At 43.0% G+C, this 21,216-nt stretch overlaps 1 protein-coding gene across 10 annotated transcripts in view; it reads left to right on the forward strand.

The window, feature by feature from the left end:
* KIF1B (kinesin family member 1B) overlaps positions 1 to 21,216 on the forward strand; it is a 138,937-nt gene that overhangs the window by 15,349 nt on the left and 102,372 nt on the right. The window lies entirely within an intron of this gene.

A 21,216-nucleotide genomic window follows, 5' to 3' on the forward strand; every position in this document is an offset into this window, starting at 1 on the left:
TGTCCAATCAGGCACACTGTAGTTTTATCATGATTTGCAGGGTTCATCACAAGCTGTAATTTGTTGGTTCAAATGAAATGGACTTACATTGTGACTAGAAACTGTAGTGTTCTGGTTTGAATGGAAAGTGCAAACTATGGTTTGCTTCATCCTTGGAAGGAAGTAAGGGAATGGTCTTGTGTAAAGACCTCTTGAAGGCACATTCTCACAGTGCCAAACTATGGATCAGTGATACATTTGAACAAGTCCTTTGTGTAGTGACATTTCTGGACTTCATCTCTCATTACCCTTGCCATAGGCCATGCTGGCTGAGGCTCATGGGTGTTGTAGGTCAATAGCATCTGGTATGGACTCCCTTTTTGTTTTGTTACCTTCTTTTAAAAAGGCACGTGAAATGCCTGTCCTTAGCTTTGATGTTCATGTAATTGTTAACAGAATAGGGGCTGTTTCACCGATTCAGCAAGTCTCTGTCTAACATGAAGAGAATTCCTTCCTCTTTGGAAAGCAGAACAGCAGCAAACTGTGGGCTATCCTAATGGCAGTAATTCTGGTGCCATTCTAGTGATTCAGCTTCTGGCTGTTAAGTAATGTAATGCACAAAAACAACCCCAGCCAATTGGAAGGGAGTGTTGTTCAGTCATATGACGGCAACTGGAATAGTGCTCCACTCCCAAGCTATTCCTTTTTATGATTAGTGCCTGAAATTGGTTTCAATGTTTGGGGATCCTTTTAAGTCTGTTTTCCTGAAGGGTTTGCTGCATTAAGCCTCCACAGTTGAAGAAACTCCTCCTCTTCCTAGTAACAGCAGAATGTCTCCCCAGAACATTGAGTAAGATTTTCTCCTACAAAGGTCAGCCATCAAGCTTCCTATTTGCATACTAATCTCTGTTTTTTGTAGTTGTTCTTACATTGCTAATACACTTTCATCACGAAAGAGCTTGGGCGCTGAGGACTCATTATTACAATGAACATCATTATTTTTGACAGTGCTGGAAGCTGCAGCTGAGTGCCTTCATGTTACAGTTCAGAAAAGTCAGAATTGCTTGCCCCAAATCTAGAAATTCAGCAGAATATCTATCAACCTACCTACTTGCCTATCTAGCTCGTTCCACCCAGAGGAATTACACATTTTGATATTTTCTTTATCTAACTGCCATATTTTCATACACCACAAAAGTGTCCCTGAAATAATGGTACTCTATCCTAGTTTTCCAGGAGCAATATGGAGCATGTTGGTTTATTTTTCTGTAAAGTTGATATAATTGCCTGATGCTGCCATTGTGTTTAGTAAATGCATGTGCCATCACATCCATCTCTAGCTTTTCACTGGTGGACTGACATTTAAAGCTAGTTTCACTGCATTTTTGATGTTGTGTGGTTTCTACCCTGTAGCTGGCTCTTAAGCAGCTGGCAAAGCATAAAATACATGGCTGGATGGTGGCACAACTAACTTAAGTTCCAGTGGATTTCAAGCATGACTTAAATTTGGCTTCTGCCCAGTAGATTTCCATTATGAATGCAATATATACAACATAGAATCATAGAATTGTAGAGTTGGGACCCCAAGTGTCATCTGGTCCAGCCCTGTAATGCATTAATCTCAAATAGCTCCTACATGACAGATGACCATCCAACCTCTGCTTCAAAGCCTACAAGGAAGGAGAGTCCACCGTCTCTCGTGGGAGTCTGTTCCACTATCAACCAGTTCTTACTGTCAGAAAGTTCTTCTTGATGCTTAGTTGGAATCTCCTTTCTATGCAAGTTCTGTGGTTGGTTTTCTACTTTTGTTGTGGAAGTCCTGAGCCATTTCTTGTGCACTTGATGGGGACAAATAAACTCATTTACAACTGCAAGCTGGGTTGATAATGTATAAATCCCATTTGAACACAGAATTAAACTAATTAAACGTGAATTTTATTTCCCTCTCTGCAGAGAGATCTTACAGTATCCTTTCCCCATATTTTACGCTGTGTTTCATGTTATTGGATCATGTGTGACTTAAGCAATGGGATTGCACTTCTCCAAACCCCTTTATCCCATTGCTTAAAGCAGTGTGGTGGCCCCATCTGTCAGGAGTAAACCACAGATGCTGCCTTTAACAGATTGTGGTTTATGAAGCTGAGAAGGCATGAGCTCTTGGCTACATGGGATACTTTATTTATTTATTTTGGCTTGGAATGTATGCTCTTTTCTATCTTTAGTTATTTATGAGAAGGACCATATAAGTGCTAGCACCTGGTTTGCATGCAAAAGATCCCAGCTTCACTTCCTGATGTCAGGTAGATATTTCAAGTGAATTGAAATATCTCTGTGGAGGCCCTTAAGAGCCCTCATCAGAGTAGACCAGTCTTCCCCAACCTGGTGCTCCAAGATGTTTTGCACTACAACTCCCATCATCCCTCACTTTGATGCTCATGCTATCTGAGGCTGCTGGGAGTTTGAGTCCAGAACTTCTGGAGTGCACCACGTTGGGGTATCAGGGAGTACACAATGCCAGGCCACGTGGATGAATAGTCTGAGCTGGTGCAAGGCACCTTCTATTGTTTCTCCCCCCCCCCCTCAATTTTCAGTATTTTCAAAGGGGACCTTAAAGTCTAATCCATTCAGTCAAATGGATGTGGGGAAATGTGCATTGCCACCTAAAATACCTTGATAGCCACTCATCTTGCCACCAAAGTTGGAAGCATCCAGAGATGGGCTTCTGATGCAGATCTCAACCACTGGTGTATTTCACTGCATACAGAGAAATGGAACAATAACATTCCACATTCTTATTTGCTAATAACCATAGACATGTTCACATCACAGGTGGCGTGGCACCAGTGATCTTTGACATTTTTCTTCCTAAGAAGGTGGTGTTTACAAGTATGGTTGAGAAACCCTTGGGAATCCAAAAGACACTAACCAGGAACTTGAGATCTTGACCACCATTAGCCATATATCAGGCAGTGGGCCAATGCTCGGTAAAAGAGCATCAATTTTGCATGTAGAAGGTCCCAAGTTCAATCCCCAGCATCTCTGAATCGGACTGGAAATCTTCCCTGTCTGAAATGACGTGGAGATGGTTTCAGTAAGTATGGAAAATACTGGGCTAGATGGACCCAATGGTTTGACTTTGTCTGAGGCAGCTTCCTATGTTCCTACTGCTTAATCGGAGACCTATCTTGCTAGAACAACCCTTGTGGCTAGCTAGCTGGCTGAAGAAATAAAAGTCACTTACCCCAATACATTTTTTGGTATAGCTTAGGAGAAAGGTTACCAAAATGGTGGGCGGAGGTTTCAATGGCAGTAGATGCTTGCTCCCACTAGCCTAGTGGGACGTTCAGGAGGAAGAAGTGGAAAGCCTAATTCAGTTGCATCCAAGCCAGGAATCCCAGAGGCACATCACTTCCGATATCAACATTTCATGTCTCTCCTTGGATGGAGTCAGTGGCTTGACAGCTAGGCAAGCCTCAGAGGAAGTGGTGAAGTTCATTCAGACCAGTGAATCCTCTACTTTCTTGCTTTAATTTCTGACTTGTGAGTTCACCAGCATAGTTTTTGATGTCAGAAGGAAGCAAGTAATCTTCCTGCAAAATGCAGGACTTTTTGCCTCCTGGCTTCTCTGGTTCTTGCTGACTCTTTTGGCTTCATAGTTTGGCTGTGTGATCAAAGGCTTTTTAAAAAACTTAAAATGACGTGAAAGCTAGAAAGACCCTGGATAACTGGACATTGGTGGCAGCTCTTTCTTAGCTGTATTGTGCCATTGTTTCTCTGGATATGCAAAGGTGGCAAGCATGCACACAGAACAGCTTGGATATTCAGAAAAATAAGCTTTTGTGTATCAGAGTCCACTTCATCAGCTGGATGAACTGCAATACAGTGGTGTCTTGGTTTGCATACGTTTTGGATTACAAACACGTCAAACCCGGAAGTGCGTGTCCCGGTTTGCAACCTTTTTTTTTTATTACAACCCATTTTTAATTTTTTTTTTTTTTGGATTACGAACTAATTTTTTTGGGAGGCCCCATTGGCGAAAGCGTGCCTTGGGTTACAACCCATTTTGGTTTACAAATGGACCTCTGGAATGGATTATGGTTGTAAACCAAGGTACCGCTGTACTTAATTGGCAAGAATATATACACATGGTTAGTGGAATTAAGTGGGAAATCCTTAAAAATGCAAAATAGAACAGACAATTATGATTAGTTGAAAGCAAATTAGTTATAGGGACACATTAACAAGGCAGTGTTGGTGATAACACAAGTCTCCTGGCACTGGTCAAGTAATTAACAACATGTAAAGTGATAAAAATCCATACTTGATTCAAGCCACAGTCTGGCAGAATTGAGCTGCCTGATAAATTGTAATTGTACTGAATCTACTTGGATGCCATGGTCCAACCATCTTTGCTTCTGTTGCATAATTAGTATCTGTAGTAGGAATGAGTGTGACGAGTATAGTGAATGCAGGTTTGGAAAAGTGTATACAGTGGAACCTTGGTTGTTGAATGTAATCCGTTCTGGAAGACCGTTCGACTTCCGAAATGCTTGACAATCAAGGCACAATTGATGGTTGGCAAAATCCATTTTAAAAATGGAGAAACACGCCTTGGAAGCCATTCGACTTCTGAGGCACATTCGAAAACAGAAGCATTCACTTCCGGGTTTTTGGCGTTTGAAAGCTGAAACATTCGACTTATGAAGTGTTCGACAACCGAGGTTCTACTGTATTAAATGTCTTGTGTCCTTGGTTGATGTTGGTGAAGAATATATTTATTTATTTTGTCAAATACTATGCCAAAACTCCTTAACTGCAATGAAGCAGGCTCAGAAACTGCTCCAGCCAAATTGCAGTGAATGTAAGTAACAATATCCAATGCTAGTCCCACTTGGAGTAGACCCATTTAAATTAATAACCAAGACTTAGGCCCATTCATTTCCATGGGCCTACTCTTAATAAGAATCAGTTGGAAACCTATTATTGGAGCACAGTTTGGATGTCTGGTAATCTTTACACATAAACTAGTTTCCTGTTCCAGTTTTTATGTAAGGGATTCTGGTCACAGATGAGGCTTCTTTGTAGATGAGGAATCGGTCTTGTTTCTCAAGTTACTAGGTCAAGAGATGAGGCTAAGGAGAATTGATCAGAACAACAGATGGAGGAGAAAGTACAGAGTGATGAGAGAAGGCTATGCCTGCTTACTCACAGGTCTCGGCATGATGCCTGGGCTCTGGGATCACTGCTTGCTGTTGTGCAGCAGTGTGGACAAAAACCTTGTGAATCAGTTCAGGGTAGGGATCAGGCAAATGACTGGCATGTTTGATGGCTCTGAAATTAGCTGACCCAGTTGCTTCAAAAGCAGTGCCTAACTAAGCAGAAGTGAGGAGCAGCAGCACTTGCCACCATAGTACTAGCTAGATTTTATTTTAGGAAGAGGAATAACTTATATGTGTCCCTGCCCTGGTGTCCATGAAAGTCACTCAGATGCTTATTATGGTCAACTGATCAATAGGAGAAAACACAGAAGCATAAAGTGCAAAATCACAGCCTTGATGGAGCCAATTATTTTGTTTTGTTTTTTGGCAAGAACTAACAATCATAGCAGGTCCAAGAGACATGATGACAATCAAATATTTTGTCACCTAAAGATGGCCCAAGGAACAGTCTCATAAGAGGCTATATTATGTGTTCTCTAACCCCCAGATAAAAAGTACTGTAAAAGAATTAATGAGAGATTGTTTCATTCTGGATGCTTGAATGGACACTATCTCTCTGGGAACTCTGCTTTCTAAAATATTTCAATATGAACTATTAAAACTGGCCCTTAAGGTTAGAATTTCAGAGAGAGAAAGAGGTATTTTTCTGGATCTATATTATTTACCTCTTACAAATGATATTTGTATTGCATAGAGATCTAGTTTGGGTATTTTATTTCTCTTTGTGACCACTGAGAGAAAGTAAACCATCTGACAGACAACAGCTTATCCCAGGGTTGGAAAATTCCATCCTTATCTCACACACATTTCATGGGGACAGGTGGGTGGGGCAGCCCACCAGTCATTTTGCCTGGTGTCACAGTGATATCAGGATACCTATTTCTGCCTTGTACAGAAACCTTAGCCAGAGGGCTTATAATTGTAAGATTCTGCCTCTAAAAATAAAATAAAAATTTTAAAAGCTGGATATGAGACAAAAACAGTTCTTCAAGCATTTGTTAGTGCATTTCACTGCTTCCCTTCAATAACCAAAGTTGTTCAGCTTGTGAACATGGGCCCTCTGTTCCTACAGAGTTGAGCAAAACATATAAGCAAATACATTCTATGGGCAGCTGCTTTTTAGTCTGAGCTGGCAGTGAGTGGCTGGCCTGGTTACAAATCCAGGATAATCACAGTAATGATAGCTGAATCCTGTACTGATATATATATATATTTAAAGCAGGCCTCTCTTCAAATGCAAAAAGAGAATTTCTTTAATGTGCTGCTGGTTCTTCTGTATATCTCTTTAAATGTATGTACAAATGCTTTCCTCCTAAAAACTACATTGCTCAATCCTCCCCCCCCCCCTTCTGAATTCAAATCCTTCCATTCAGGAATTCTGCCTGTCACCCACTAATCTGTCTGTGATAAATGTGTCTGCTTTCATGTAACCTTTTTTCAGTTTCTTGCATGAAATGAATTTATCTCTTGGGGACAATGTGTTTAAAAGTGCCCTGTAATTGTTGATGTAAGAAAGGGCCATAGCTCAGTGGCAGGGCATCTGCTTTGCATGGAAGAGGTCCCAGATTCAATCCCTAGCATCTCTAGTTAGAGCTGGAAAAGACCTCTGTCTGGTGCTCTGGAGACCCGCTGCCAGGCAGTGTAGAGCAGTGTTTCCCAACCTTTTTTGGGCAAAGGCACACTTGTTTGATGAAAAAAATCTCGAGGCACACCACCATTACAGCCCCGTGACGTCAGCGCGCAGCGTCACGCCGGGAGGGACGCACGAAAGTGTAAGTTTCAATTTTTTTCCCTCCCCCTTGCCGGGGAACCTCCAAGCTTTGGGGGTGGGGGGGGGAGGAGGCAGCAAAGCGAGGCAGGAAGGAGAGCGCGGCTTGGCTGGGTGAGCTTTGGCAGGGGCAGGGAATGAGAGCCGCGAGGCGGGCGCTGCGGACGGAGGCGCTGCCCGCCGAGCTCGCAGGCAGCCAGGCAGGCAGACGGCGAGAGCCCCGCGCTGGGCGGCCTCTCCTCGCCGCCGCCGCCCCGCCTCTCGCTGCCCGACTCGCCCGCCTCCCTCCAGGCAACATCTCGCGGCACACCAGGCAACATCTCGCGGCACACTAGTGTGCCGCGGAACAGTGGTTGGGAAACACTGGTGTAGAGGATACTGAACTAGATAGACCAGTGGGCTGACTCTGCATGAGGTAGATTTCTACATTCCTGGGAATGGTAAAGCAGTGGTAAAACATGTACTTTATGCGCTAAAGGTCCCAGGTGAGAACAGGATGCTGGACTTGGTGGACAATTGGCCAGATCCAACATGCTCTTATGTTCAATCTCCAGGTAGGGCTTGGAATGTCTCCCTGTCTGAAACCCTGGAGAGCCACTGTCAGTCAGTTTAGACAACAGTAAGCTAGCTGAACCAACGGATTGACTTTTTATAAGGCAAATCCTTAAGTTCCTGAGTGTATGTTGGAAATGTGAAGGCTCCATATGGAAATTTGGAGAGGAGGCCCCTGCTCTTAGTGGGATTGCAGCCCACATTTATGGAGCAGGCATGTTGTCCTCCTGAAACGCCAGCTGCAGAGTTGGTATTTATAGCAACTGGATCTGGGAGAGCAGCTGAGGATGAGAGCTTTTCCAGCAGCTTCTCTCTTCTCCCCCCTCATCCTTCTGTTCTGCATGGCTCATTGCTTGCTTGCTCTTTCCCTTCTTCTCTTGGTACAGAGCTAGAATTCCTAAAGTAAGGGAGTAAATCCAGCTAAATTCCATTCTAAGCCATTCCATAAGGGTGTTCGTGAAGCTTCCTTTCTTTCAAATAACTTGAAAAATTCCTGTGCTGCTCGACTTGAGAGTGAGTGCCATTCTGCAGCTGGGAAGTGTCCATTTCTCTACATTTGTTCTGGTGTAATGTGATATCTTCTTCCAGATTATATTAATTAGATTTTTGTAAGGTGTCCAATACTTTCCAGTATCTTCCCCTCCTGCTTGCTCCATGTAAAAGTGTAATTTTGACTAGACTTTTGATTTGTGTTCTATATTTGAAAGCTGCATGTTCCGTTGCTTTTCACACTACTTATTGTACCATCCCTCCTAATATCTATACAAACATAACAGATGCTCTCCAGAAGTGTGAGATGCAGTATCCTGGAAGCAATAGACTATATCCAGACTAAGACCACACGCACACCATAAATTTCAAGCACATTGTTTCCCCACAAAATAATGGGAACTGTAGTTTGGTAAGTGTGCTGAGAACTATGTCACTTTGAGGGGTAAACTACAGTTCCAGGGTTATTTTATGGGAGTGAGGGGGGATTTGCTTTAAATGTATGGTGTGTATGCAGTCTAAGATAGTTGAAAATAAATTCCATTCATTTTGGTAGAAATCAAAGTTCAGCTAACTTACAGTTGTATCCTAGTCAGAGTTGATCCGTTGGCATTGATAGATTTGGATATCTCTGGTGCATTAATTTCAGTGGGTCTACTCAGAGTAGAAATTTGTTAGGTACAACCCTTTATAATTCAGGGCAGACAAACATTCATACAAAGTGGGCTGCAGGAATACTTCAACATGAAACCTGCAGGCCGCACATTGCATTGTTGCACGGGAGAAGGGGAAGTGAAGGGGGAGGGGAGAGAGGCAAAAATTTGAAGCCCAAGCAGCAGCCCTCACACTGTCTTCCCAACGCTGGCTAAGTGAGGTGCTGGGCTTTAGGAAGGCAGTATAAGGTTGTGGCCGGGTCCTAGAGTCCTCCCACCTCCTTCTCAAAGACCTGACTGAGGGCTGTTGGAGGGGGGCATCAAATGTTGCTGACGGCTGCCAAAAAAGGCCACATGCAGTGACACATCTTATTTCTCCCTCTTTGTCATATGAGGGCAGAGTGGGATGGTGGTCTCACAGCCATATACCACTGAGTGAAACCGACATCGCGGTCTGTTCCTCATACCGGTCCTGGGCGATATATCGAGATATCACCCAGGCCTAGCATACAGCATTTATTTTTCCACCTCCATTACCCATCTGTAAAATCAGAGTAATTGTGACCTACTTGGTGAGCTTTCCGTGTCATTGAACTGCAGGGTCTTTAAAGCACTATCCCTATAATACATTAGATACCTTTACTCTCTTCCACTGCAACAATGTCTATTTTGATGGCATACCTGCAAAGAGTGTGGCATCTGCATCCTGGAAACAGTTATTTATTTAGCATCAGTGTTGTAGGTTTGGTGGCACTGGACATATTCTCCTAGAAAAAAACAAACAAACAGCGTAATTGTCTGTTCTGCCCCACATCAGGTAACTTACCCAAAGTCCCTTGCACATTTCCCCATGCCAGATTCCAGCCCTTTTGTAAATTGGGTCTGCTTTTGTAGGCATACTCTTTCTCATCTCAGAGAAGGCCATCTTCTGTCTAGTGCCATATGCTACAGCTGCATCTCAAGGCCATATGCCACAGCTGCTTCTCAAAGTGGATGAGAACAAAGCAAAATGCATCCCTTTTGTCCGGCTATTGTGCTAACTGGCCCTTTGCAGGGCTAAGGTCTCCTGGTGTCTTTGTGGGGAGGGTGGATCACATCACTATTACCTTTGGGCTTAAATTGATGGCTGATGGGATCCACTGATTTTAGTTGTTCTTTTCTTGTTTTTGAAGGTTTTTGGGCTTTACAATAGCTCAAACTGGAACTTCAAAGCAGTTTTTCTTAAGAGAGTCTAGTGGACCAAAAGATATAAATTGTGTATATTAGGAACACTTTCCATCCTGGCTGGGCCTTATGAGAACTTTGTTGCTTCAAGAACAGGGGCCTGAATTTGCTTGCTTTCCTTCTTCCTCCCACCTCTTTTCCCTTTTTTTGTGTCATGTCTTTTAGAATGTAAACTCAAGGCAAGGACTGTCTTTATTTTATGCTGATCTATAAGCTAGTCTTTTTGCCTTTTTGGCAGAGGAGTGGAGTAAGCATGTTTTTTAAAATAAAATACATTTGGATTTAAAAGTCAGAAGTGCTAATATTCACACATTCACAAACACACTTTTTTATTAGGAAAAGTATATGCTTTGGAAACACTAAACTCTCTGATTACTAGTAAAGTTCCTCTTATAAAGTTCCTCTCCCCCATATAAACCAACCCGGACTCTGTGTTTGTCATCTGAGACCCTTCTTCATGTGCCTCCTACATGTGAGGTCCAGAGGGTGGCAACACAAGAATGGGCCTTCTCTGCAGTGGCTCTCCACTTGTGGAATGCTATCCCCAGATAATCTTACCTTCATTATATATTTTTAGGTACCAGGTGAACGCATTCCTCTTCAACCAGACCTTTGGCTGATTAATATTCTAAAGCCTTTTAAATGTATGTCGGGGGGGTATTGTTTTGTTTTTGTTTTAACTATTTATTTGCATTTTGTGAACTGCCCTTAGATCTTTTGATGAAGGGTGGTATATAAATCTTAATAGTAATAATAATAATATAATAATAATTTATTATTTGTACCCCGCCCATCTGGCTGGGTTTCTCCAGCCACTCTGGGCGGCTTCCATAGAAACCAAAATACAGTAAAATATCACAGATTAAAAACTTTCCTGAACAGGGCTGCCTTAAGATGTCTTCTAAATGTCAGGTAGTTATTTATCGCTTTGACATCTGATGGGAGGGCGTTCCACAGGGTGGGCGCCACTACTGAGAAGGCCCTCTGCCTGGTTCCCTGTAGCTTTGCTTCTCGCAATGAGGGAACCGCCAGAAGGCCCTCGGCGCTGGACCTCAGCGTCCGGGCAGAACAATGGGGGTGGAGACGCTCCTTCAGGTATACTGGGCCGAGGCCGTTTAGGGCTTTAAAGGTCAACACCAGCACTTTGAATTGTGCTCGGAAACGTACTGGGAGCCAATGTAGGTCTTTCAAGACCGGTGTTATGTGGTCTCGGTGGCTGCCCCCAGTCACCAGTCTAGCTGCCGCATTCTGGATTAGTTGTAGTTTCCGAGTCACCTTCAAAGGTAGCCCCACGTAGAGCGCATTGCAGTAGTCCAAGCGGGAGATAACCAAAGCATGCACCACTCTGGCGAGACAGTCCGCGGGCAGGTAGGGTCTCAGCCTGCGTACCAGATGGAGTTGGTAGACAGCTGCCCTGGATACAGAATTGACCTGCGCTTCCATGGACAGCTGTGAGTCCAAAATGACTCCCAGGCTGTGCACCTGGTCCTTCAGGGGCACAGTTACCCTATTCAGGACCAGGGAGTCCTCCACACCAGCCCGCCCCCTGTCCCCCAAAAACAGTACTTCTGTCTTGTCAGGATTCAACCTCAATCTGTTAGCCGCCATCCATCCTCCAACCGCCTCCAGGCACTCACACAGGACCTTCACCGCCTTCACTGGTTCTGATTTGAAAGAAAGGTAGAGCTGGGTATCATCTGCATATTGATGGACACCCAGTCCAAACCCCCTGATGATCTCTCCCAGCGGCTTCATATAGATGTTAAATAGCATGGGGGAGAGGATGGAACCCTGAGGCACCCCACAAGTGAGGGCCCGGGGGTCTGAACACTCATCCCCCACCACCACTTTCTGAACACGGCCCAGGAGGAAGGAGTGATACTAATAGCCAGTGTGTTGTAATGATCATAGAGTTGGACTGGGACCTCGGAGAGCAGGGTTCGAATTGCCACCCAGCTCACCGGATGACCTTGGACCAGTAACCATCTCTTAGTCTAACATACCTCAGAGGGTTGTTGTGAGGATGAAATGAAATGGGGAGGAGAACCATGTATACCACCTTGAGATTCTTGGAAGATAAAGGTGGCATATAAATGAAACAAACAAACATATAAACAAACAAACAAACAAACAAACCAGCCTTGAGAACAACCCTGTGAAGTAGGCCAACGTTCTGGCTTTCCACCATGAGAGCAGACTCCATGGTAATAAACTTGACTGAAGCCCACTTAATGAGCTCTTGGCTCCCAGAGGCATTTGAACTCAGGCCTTTCAGTGTTTCATTTCCAGGCCACACAAATAAAGGATGTATTTTAAAAGCTCCTGCAATCCCAAGTTGTAAGTATACTGTTTTGTTTCATACGTTAAAACAGATTAGTATTATGCACGTTAATCAGTCTTCCAGTTCTGTTGGGTATCCTGTGTCGTTTATTGAGTGGGGGGAAACGGCAGCTTGCCCAAAAACCAAGGATGCCTCCTTATGCAACAGCAAGGCAGCTTGATTAAAAATTAAATCCAAGCTCTGCATAATTTAGCAGATGAAAATGGCATGGTGCGCACATGTCTTGCCCTTTTGCATACTGCTTACTTTGTGTGCATGCTGTTTACTTAGTGTGGTTTGGAAACAGCAGAAGCATACTGTATACTTGAGTATTTGGATTCTTTTAAGATTTGTTTGTTTGGGCAACGCTCAGGTTATCTTCAGGGGACACATTTGCTTCCGAAGGACGAAGATGGAATTTTAACAGATTCGAATTAGGCTTAGATGGCAGCATTGGAATGTATTTGAGAGAGAGAAAAATAACACATCCTGCTTGAAATGCTTTCCATTCTCAAGGCTGCCAGTATGAGCCCTTGCCCATGAGGATTGCTAATATCCATCCTGAAAAATAAACAAGACTTCCTGGCTATAGATGAAATTGAAAGGCACTCACCCTTGCTTCTACTCCTTTGGTTTCCAGGGAAAATGTCAGCCATTTGCTTGGCTTCAGGCAATTGCACAGCTTTCTAATAGCAGTGGGCTCTACAAGATAGCATCATATCCAGTATCTTGCTCAGCCAGAGACTTCTTAAGTAAGTCCCCTCCCGAGGAAAGGCAGGATTTAAAAATAAGCAACATAGAGCAAGTTCCCCTTGGTCTTCACTTGTTCTTGTGGTTAGAGTACTGGACCTGGGAGACTAGGGTTAAAATTTCCGCTTGGCTGTGAAGCTCACTGATAACCTTAACCCAGTCACTGCCTCTTAGCCTAATCTACTTTACAGGGGTGTTGTGAGAATTATAGTCGTGGTGGTGGGAAGGAGAATCATGTATGCTACCCTGAACTCTTTGGGTGAAAGCTTGGATATAAATGTATGAATCATTGAGTAAATAAATAAAATATGTTGATTGATAAGTAAATAGGAATTAGCTTGTATCATGTCAAGAACATGCTCTAAGAGTAAGTGAATACCTTAAAAAAGAGAAATATTTCAAATAAAATGCTATATTTAACTTAACATGCAAGTCAAACCACTGTTCTGCAACCAGTTTGGAGTGGCTGTTATTAGATGCCAACACAACAAGGGAGAAAATCTTAATCACATTCAAAGCATAGTTATCAGAATCAATTGTTTTAAGTGACAAGCCCATTGGTTTTGTGTGTGTGTGTGTCTGTCTGTCTGTCTTTGTTTTTTGCTATGGGCTTATTTTTTGTATGACTAATTGGATGTCACCCAACAAATCTGATCATGGAAACAATGAAATCCTCTTTCTCACAATGATTTTTTGTTTTCTTGTTTAATGGCAAGTGCAGATGCCTCAAAAGGGGCATCAAGAGTGGTCAGTGTTGCATAAAATGGCAGTGTAAAAGCCACTGCACATCCCTGATTAAAGCCTCTGAGTTCTCATAAGCAGGTGGCTGGGGTGAACCGAGATCCTCAAAGTTGCTGTTAGTGCCACAGTGATGGAAACTAATTATAGCCGTGGCACAAAAGCATGCGAGGGTTGGTTTGCAAACAGAATTGTTAATTGCCACATTGGGCCTTTTGAAATATCAGATAAACAAATTTCTTTCTAAAAACAAGCGAGTGGTTAACGTGGGCCCGTGCTGTGATTCCCTGCCTTTTTGCGCCTCTCCCTTTCAAGGGGATGTGTAATTAAATTATTAGCATGGAGTGCTGTGCATCCAGAGAGGGAATGCCTGTATAATAATGGTCTGCACCAGGACTCCATGATGTAGCTCTATGAAAGCTTTAACTGGGGCTATTCCAGCTGCAAGGGTGAACCCTATGAAATCATAGTGAAGGCCTGCCTGCCTACTTTCCAACCTGTTCTCCCTGCTTGCTTTCTGTTCTAGGTGCCTTCTGTTTTGTGGCTGTTTGTGGTATCACAATTTAATGCCCTGTGTCTTTGATATTTTGCCTTGCGGCCAGGGGGGCGGGGCCGGGCGGGGCCGGGCGGGGAACTGCTGTATTCCAAACCCCTGTCAGCATGGCCAATGGTCAGGAATGATGGAGTCATAGTTCAGCAACATCTGGAGGGTCACCGGTTCCCGACATCTGCTGTGCATGCACTATATCATAAGAACAGAGGGAACTGCTTTATGGCAAGTCAGATTATTGTTCCATCTAACTCAGCACTGTCTAGGTAAAAAGGTAAAGGTAAAGGACCCCTGGACTGTTAAGTCCAGTCAAAGGTGGCTATGAGGTTGCGGCACTCATCTCGCTTTCAGGCCAAGGGAGCCGGCATTTGTCCACAAACAGTTTTCCAGGTCATGTGGCCAGCATGATTAAACTGCTACTGGCGCATGGAGGACCATGATGAGTGCCAGAGCACATGGAAACACCGTTTACCTTCCCGCTGCAGCAGTACCTATTTATCTGCTTGCACTGGCATACTTTTGAACTGCTAGGTTGGCAGGAGCTGGGACAGAGCACCGGGAGCTCACCCTGTCATGAAGATTTGAACCACCGACCTTCTGATCAGCAAGCCCAAGAGGCTCAGTGGTTTAGACCACAGTGCCACCTGCGTCTCTTCAGCATTGTCTACACCAGGGGTGAATAACTGGATCCAGTTGAAGCAGATCCTCCCCTATTCTGTGAACGGGTACTTTGACAAGTGGGCTGGGCTGCCCACCCGTCAGTCAGTTGCATCACTATGATGTCAAAACATCAAAGCCAATAATTGGGAGCACATTCTAAATGTGTTCTTTATTCTTTCTTCCTTCTTTTGTGGCCGTGGCTTGATTTCAAGTGCCCTTACCACTGAGCTCTACAGCCGTTCCCTAGAGGCTGAAACACTGGTAGCTGCTCAAGCAGCTGAGAATAAAATAGGGATGGTTGCAGTTTTTCACAGAGGAAAAGGAAAGGCTAGGGGCTTTATCTTGTTGTTTGCTTCTTACTGAGAAATGGAGCTCTTAAAACATTCTCTTAAATTGCTGGCGTTTCTTTTTTATTTTTAAATCTGCATCAGATGTCATGTAAGGGTTGTCTATTGATTTCATTTTGTGCCCCTTTCTCCATTCATATGTCTGAATAATTGTAGCGCTCAACGTGAAATGTTGGCAAGTGCCTACATCTTAATATTTCATATAAGAATGGCATGTTCTGTAGGTTTCTGCCTTTCGGTCCATTTCTTTTTTACAAAATGGCTAGTTCTTATTCATGCGTGGCCAATATTTGCTCTCTCCCCCTTGGATCTCTTCATAAAGTTGACATTTTAAATATAACTGAATTAACTGAGCTGGTGTGATTATATAAAGAGAAAAGACAACTTTGACTGGAGCATGTTGGTAAATAGTCATTTTGCTTTCTAGATCAGGACCTTGCTTGTCACAAGTTCTCTTGAGCACGGTGGTCAGTTAAAAATCCAGTCCTTGCCTGAAAATGTTTCTGTGATGTTTTGTAATTCTATAGACAAACCTTGACTTAAATGGGCTGCAGTGTTACGTGTTTAGTGACTCCTTTTTTCTAATGAGGCTTTTAAGAAAGCTAATTTTAAGAGGCTTTTTAGAATCTGGAAATCAAAAAGTGGCAACTTTGGAAGCCTAAATATTGCTGCATGTAGTATCTTAGGCAGTGCATCGTGAGGAAATGAGTGCCTCTACTTTTAACACTATTTTCTCAATGAAATCAGGCTAGCTTGTTGCCATAGAAATGACAAACTGAGAATAATTGACTTCCAAGGTTCTCTGTAGGTTTGCAGATGAGTCGAGCGGCTGTTTTTAGGAAGCCTTCCTATTTTTATAACCATATACCTCAAAGGTACGCCATCACTGCTTTCCTGGCAGGTTTGTTCATAGTCCATGATGTAACATTTTCCCAAGGTAAAGACTTTTGTCATAGCTGGTTAGATGCAGATAGGTCTTACTCAGACAATAGTATACTGTACAAACCTTGGCTACAGATCATGCTTAAGGACAAAAGACCTTAACTATGATCCTGAGTTCGGACAACATACAAGGCCACACCTTAGCACCCTCTTGGAGTCAGCATGTTTGTGTGGTTTTGGCAAGCCATACCTTGACTTCCTGTGTTGTGTGAACTAGGCCATTGTTTGCTTGGACGACTGTCACAGATTTACCAGTTGTGTGCCATAATAATAGTGATAGTCATATTTTTACCATACTTTTGCTCGATAATGGACTATATAGCTTTGTCGACATCTTACTGTATCTCTGCAGGATTTTGTGTTCCAGCATACTGATAATAATTTTATAATAATAATTTATTATTTATACCCCGCCCATGTGGCTGGGTTTCCCTCAGGCGCTCCTTTGAACATTCATCTGTACTGGCATTTCCCACTGACTTACTCGTATGTGTGACCTGTGGCAGGGCTTTCGTGTGACCAATGGCTTGATGTTTTCCTTCATGGGGATTTTCATTCATTTAGGTATAAGGCAGTGGTGGCCAACCTGGAGCTCTCCAGATGTTGTTGGCCCAAAGTCCCATCATCTCTGACTACTGTTCGTACATGCTGGGACTAATGGTGAGTGGAATCAAAGATCATCTGGAGAGCCACAGCTTAGCTACAGCAGGAAACTCTCTTCAGATGGCCTGAATCCCACTCAGTCTTTCATAAGCTTGTCCTGTGTGTGTAGATTAGTACTCTTGCATAGCTTCTCCGGTATGCAAAGTATTTGTCTCCCATTGTCTAGATTCCATAACTGTCATAGATACAGGCAATAAAATCTAATTGCATTTAAAAACAAGGAATACAAGAAATGCAATCTATTCCCTGCATAAGTTAAGAAGCATAGCCATGTTCAAGTCCAGTGCAAGACAGGTCCACACTTTTAGTGGGGTAGACTCAAGATTTGTGAAGGGATGGAAGCCAGAGTCTTTGTAAGCCAGATTACTTTGCCCTTGTAACCTTCCAAAGATATTTAGGATTCCAAAGGAAGGACTGGTTTGTTTGTTATTGCTTGAGAATGTTGGAAAGTAAAGTGGCTTATCAGAGGGGAAAGTGGATTGAGGTGTAACTACAGCTTGGTTATGGTGTGAAAAGAGTTGCATTTTTAAATGCTTATGTGCACTTCCAAATTCCTATCCCAAAATTGTTGCCTCCCAAGTGAAAGAATAGGTATGGTATGTACATCAGCTGTTGTGTTTTTCCCCTTGTGGATGTATGCCAGGGTTTGGTTTTTTTTACTCTGAGGCAAGTAAGTGAGTATCTTAAACATGCTAGCATAAAGCTAAGCAAGCCAAATAGATGGGCTTGCCTCAAGCCAAGCACAGCTGTTTATAGAAGGGCCCTATGTGTTAACTTGATAGAAGTGGTTTGCCTAAAAGCGGCAGTGGCTGCAACTGCCCGGGGTGCCAAAATTCCAAGGGCACCAGCCATGGCTTTGGAAATGTTTTAGAGTGGGAGAAACTCAATACTTCAGCACATGGATGAGGTGTACAAAGGCAGCTGAGCAACCCCTGGGCTGTATATTGCCCCATGTAGTCCAGGTGATGTGATCAAGAGTCTTCTGATCTCCCATTGGCTGCCTATACATAACCACAGTTGCAAGTGACATAAGTAAAAATCAGCGGACACTGAAATAAAAAATAAGATTATCACATCCTGGTCAAGTTGTGATTATTGAGTGTGGTGATATTCCGCCACTGGTTGGGAAGCAGCACATAACAGCAGTAGGAGCAAAATCCAGTAGAGTGCATAAGCCCTTCTCTGTTGCAAGATCTTCTCATCTAAAGTCTGTGCCTTGTTTATCTGTGTGGGACTAGGTAGAGGAGCTTGCTTCGGAACATAGGAAACTTCCTTATACTGAGTCAGACCAATGTTCCATCTATCTCAGTATTATCTGCACCAATTGGCTGACTGGCTCTCCTGGGTTTCAGGCAGGGGGCATTCCTAGCCCTACTGGGAGATGCTGGGGACCTTCTGTGTGCAAAGCAGGTGCCCTAGCATTGAGCTAAGGCTCTTCTGTAGGTGGCAGTCCTCTCCCCCAGCCCAGGTGTCCCTGCACAGGTTGTTAAAGCCCTGGCAGTCTGGATAAAATAAGCACCCCCTTAATATAAGTGCTAACAGTAACTGTTATATGAAAACCTCTTTAAACTTTGCTTTGTGGATTGCATCTTCCTGCCCCCTCCTTTGTCTCTCTACGGTTGCAGTTGATGAGCTGCTTATGGGATAAGAAACACAAAAAGTGTTGGACTGGGGAGACTTGAAAATATTCATTTGGGCATTTCCTGCTTTTAGAGCCAATCAAAGGGTGAAAGTATATAGATCTTCCTGTAATGGTTGTTGCAGTGTGTGGGATTGCTTGGGTTACCAGCTCTCTGTTTTTATTTCATAGCTTGTGTTGATGCCCCCGTTGCTATCCAGAGTCTATGCCTTCTCCTCTATGTGACGGTGGCCTCTGGTGTAAGCGATATTAATCCTTGGCTTTTGCCTGACTGTTGGTATTCATAAGTCAGGAGCGCCGGCATAAGGCAAATCCATTAAATGTGGAATCAACAAGGAGAGAGGTGCAGTAGCAACAGTTGCTATTTGCAGTTTGCACATGAAACAGGGCCCCCCACAGATCCCCTTCCCATTCTAAAACCTTTGCAAACAGTTTTGTTCAGGAACACGGAGTCTGTGCAATATTGTAGAGTAGTGGCAAGCAAGGGTGTTAAGACGCCATGTGAAGGCAGAATGCAAGGATAAGGGCTGTAGCTCAGTGGTAGAGCACTTGCATAAAGAAGATTCCAAGTTAAATTCCCAGTATCTCCCTGTAGGGCTGCAAATGACCCTTGCCTAAAACCCTGGAGAGCCACTGCCAGTCAGTGACAGTGCTGAACTAGGTGGACCAATGTGTTTTATAAGACAGCTTCTTATGTTCTTATGGTAAAGGTTCAGGGGCTTGAGTGTCTGAACAGAAGGGATGCCAAGCATGCTATGTTAGGAAAAGGACTTGGACTAGGTGTGATACCAAACCCCCCTGTTTGTGATGCCTGAAGAAACATTTATCAGCAAATCCTTTCCATCTTTCACTATATTCTGTCATTAAAATGTCTTAATTTATTTTAACCTTATCTTACCATAAAAAGCCCTAAAACTTAAAACTTATTTGTACATAACTCCTTATAGCATTTCGACTAAAGCCAAATAGTTTCATTCCAACATTTTTTCTAACACTCATTAATTTTACAATAATTCTCTAAATGAATTTTTAAACTTCCTTCCAATCTTCATCCACCGTCTCTTCTTCCTGGTCTCGGGTTCTGTCAGTCCTTTCTATCTATTCCATCTAGTCCATCAACCTGGTGATCTTCTATCCGAGGCTCTTAACTCTTTTCCATGTCCCTTCTGCAGATCTTCGTCATATTTATACCTGCACTTATGTTCCCTTTCAACAAGCCTTCTAAATTGCTTATCCCAGTTAGTATCTGTCTTGGATTTGAGTTGAATATGTTGTTTGTTGTTTTTAAGCAGTGTTTATTTAAAATTTATATAAAATTGTTTTTTATACAATTGTTTCAATTGCTTTTATATGTGTAACTGTTGCATATATGTTATATATGCATTCGAGATGCCTTGTGCGAAGTGATTCTTAAATGTAATAATAAAAATAAAATAAAATAAAAATATTAGCATCCAGTCTAACTGCTAACATCCTCTAAACCAGTGTTCCCCAACCTTGGGCCTCCAGCTGTTTTTGAATTACAATTCCCATCATCCCTCGCTAACAAGACCAGTGGTCAAGGATGATGGGAATTGTAGTCCAAAAACAGCTGGAGGCCCAAGGTTGGGGAACACTGCTCTAAACAACCTGAGTAAACAGCCTGGTGAAACAACCATGTTTTCATCTGAGGTTGGAAAGCAAAAAGAGATTGTTGCACCAGCCATACCTCGGAGGGGTTACATGAAAACTCTTACATAACCTGACATGTATGAACGCTTTTGAGATGATTGACAGAATAGATAACCATTTTTTTTCAAAGATGGAGCCTTCATCCATCTCCCAGTGGTTTCATCTGAGTTGCACTCTCCCTGTATGTTGATAGATTTATACCCTGCCTTCAGGGTAGCTTCCAACAAGAGCAAGAATCAAATAACAAAACTGCAAGCTAGCAAGAAAGCAAGAAATAGGGTAAATGAACAAAATAAAATCAAGGTAATACCTCACAGGGGGAGGATTAGAACTGGACATGTCTGCAGGTCAAACATCTACTAGGAGAATAAGGTCCATGCAATGACAGTAAGTGGGAAAGATGGTTAGGGAGTTCCAAGGCCTTTGCACAGCCACCAAGAAAGCCTTCTCCTGGTGCAGCTTTGACATAATGATTGTAACTGTCTGAATAGGGATTGCACAGATTCATGAAGGATAAGGCTGTGGATTGCGACTAGTCCCAATCACTGTCTGCTACCTCCATTATCAGAGGGTTTATGCCTCTGAATACTAGTTGGAGGGGATTGCAAGTGGGGAGGATGGTGTTGCACTCAGGTCCTGCTTGTGATAGACTTCTGGTTGGCCACTGTGAGAACAGGATGTTGATCTAGATGGGTCTTTTGGTCTGATCCAACAGGGTTGTTTCATTCTTATGTCTGTATGTCAGGGTAATATGAAAGGAACGGGAACAGAGCCAGTAAAATAATTTCCCTTCCCAACCTATTAGAATTGAATTGCTCTGATGCCAATGTAAGATAGTTCACGCTCGACTTCACAGAGCCAAAGCACAGTTGGCTACAAATTCAAATATTTAATACAGTGTCTTAAAGAAAAAGTGCATGTAGTGGTTTACCGTTATAGCTTAGTGGATATCATTATAGGCAATTCCTATAGAACTCTTTTATGTGTGCTAGGTTTTGAGGTGTTAGAAGACAAAAATACCAGGTTCTTCATTTGTGTATCTACAGGAATTA

The sequence above is a fragment of the Podarcis bocagei genome (genome assembly GCF_964188305.1).
Source record: "Podarcis bocagei genome assembly, chromosome: 7".
NCBI classification, from domain to species: domain Eukaryota; kingdom Metazoa; phylum Chordata; class Lepidosauria; order Squamata; family Lacertidae; genus Podarcis; species Podarcis bocagei.